A 2,697-nucleotide genomic window follows, 5' to 3' on the forward strand; every position below is an offset into this window, starting at 1 on the left:
ATAATAAAATAAGAAAATAAAGAAGTCACATTTTGGGTTTTATTTATTTATATTAAAAAAAGGAGAAGAAGTAGTTAAACTAATTTGTTTAATCAAATGATTAGAAAGTCGACTAAGGTCACATTCCCAGGATTAAGTTAAAAAAAAAAAAAACACCCATCTCATAGCATTTGATTCACTTGACATCTAGCTAAGATATTAATAATATTTTTTAATATCATAACATTTGATTCACTTCACATTAACAATATTATTTATCTCTATCATAAATTTCGAAAACTTTGTGGCGTGACACCACTCAATTATTACTAATGCTAGAAATCATACCCACAACTACTTTTATATTTTTAAAAATAAAAATGTTTAAAACACAACTTCCAAAGGACGATTTTCAGATCCAACTAACCTACCATCGTCACTATGAATCGGGTGATATGCCTTTGATTGCCGCCCCCTCCCACATATACAGCTCAATCTAAATGCCAATAGAATCAACTGAAAACGCATTATTACGCTCTGCTCTACTGATTGATTCTTTAGAGCCACCGAATAGATTACCGAATTCAATTCAATTCAATTGGCAGAGTCACTCAAATGCACCCAAGAAGGAGAATAAACTGAAAAAATAAATAAAATTAAAAAAAAAAAAAAGAGATGGCGTGGATTTCATCAATTCAATCAATGGAAGCTGAGAGAGAAACCATCATGTCACTTCAATCACGTGACTTGTACGGTCAAGGCGGATCTTGTTCCTCCTAGTACTCACGTGCAAACTAACACGATCATGGCATGTCAATGAACAGACCACATTGCTGCTGTAAGATGGCTGATATTTTCAAAAAAAAAAAAAAAAAGAATTGAAAACTATTAATGTGACAACCAAATTTGAATGTCACGGAAGGTCAAAGCGTAATCATATTACCTTATAAATTTGAAATTTATAGTGTTCTTATGCTAATATAATGTAAAATAATGATTCCATCAGTGTAATATTGAAAAAATAATGAAATGTATAGGATGGTCTGGATTTGCCAAACATTAAATTAATATATAATAAGCTTCCAGAAGATAGTATTAAATATCTTTGTGTCTTTCCCGTGAAAAGAATAGTAATTGTTATTGTTGAAATTTAATAATAAATTAATTTATTAAAAGCATAGTCTTCAAACTGCTTATAATTTGTAAAAAAAAAAAATAATAATAAAAGTACGAAAAACAATCTCCGTCGAACACTCCTATATTTAAATTAAATACTTGAATTTGTTAAGAATTTGAATAAGATATTAAAATTAGTGTTATAGATGTATATTTTTTAGAACGAGAGCTCACCTATTTATAAAGGAGTGCGAAATTTTGTGATGAACATTCTTAGTATTTTAAAATTAATTAAGGTTATAAATTTTATTAATTATCCCATCTTTTATTGAGTTTTTGAAAAAAATTTCAAATTTTAAAATTATCACGTTCGCCTTTGGTTCTGACTTCCCCGAAAGGGGTTTGTATGCCAATTTTTGGGAGATTGCAGTCCCTTGGAACCAGTTAGGTCTACAGGAGACTAAAATCTTTTGGATACTAGTTATAATTTATAATTTATGTTGCACGAAAATGAAAATGAAAAACGTTTCTAATAGGGAATAGAAACGTGAAAATATACATTTTTCTTAAAAGATAGGCATAAATAAGATCCGAAACGAAAATAAAAAATATTTCAAAAACATTTTCAAAATAGAAAAACGACTCTTACAAAATATTTCTATGCAACATAGCTTATAATCTCCAGGAGACTTACCCTCTCAGAACAATTTTGTGTTTCTGGGAGACTGAACCTAGAGACTGTTATGAGTTGCATTTGGACCTTGTTTTTTGTTTAGGCTTTTTGTCTCTAGTTGGCTTTTACTCATATTAATAATTAAATTAAAGTATTTTATTTAATTTTTAGACAATAAATAATATTTATTTCAACAATGAAAATTAATTATATTTTTTAAATATACCAAGTAAATTCATCCCGCACATACTTCTTGTCCTATTAGTTGTTACCCACAGTAACCTTAGGCATTTATATGGTTTTATATATATAATGGGGTGAACCAAATGGCCTTCTCATTCTGAATAAAGACACATATATTTTAATAAAATGCAAGTTATAATGGGACATGTTATAATAATTAAAATATAGTATAATTCCAGGGTCAATGTAAGAGTGTATTATAACATGCATATCCAATTAGAAGATAAGATAGAAGGGAAAGCCACTAATTGACTAAAGGAGGCAATAATATAGCATGGTGGTTGAGCCATGTTTATCCCATATATATATATGCCTACGGCTGCTGCTGGGAGTGACTTTGGGGTTATCATGCATTTATATCATATATGCTTTTCTTGTATTGGAGTCTGATTCAGCTCTGAAGTGAAATTGTGAGATTATAGAATTGGAATGTCCTTGACCCTCTCGTCAACAGATTTTCCTTTTTCTTCTTTCTAAGCTTATAAATAATAATAATAATAATAATAATAATAATAATAATAGAAGTATTTATTATTAGGGCCCAGTATGATTTTCATACATTAAAATAAAAGTCGGGTCATTTAACTAACGTATTAAGTGTTATTAAATCGATCGCTTTATCATTATTGATCGTTATAACCTTATTGATTATTATACCTAGTTCTAATTGTGGACCTATTCCACTA

Source organism: Diospyros lotus, chromosome 6 (genome assembly GCF_014633365.1).
Source record: "Diospyros lotus cultivar Yz01 chromosome 6, ASM1463336v1, whole genome shotgun sequence".
Classification (NCBI taxonomy): domain Eukaryota; kingdom Viridiplantae; phylum Streptophyta; class Magnoliopsida; order Ericales; family Ebenaceae; genus Diospyros; species Diospyros lotus.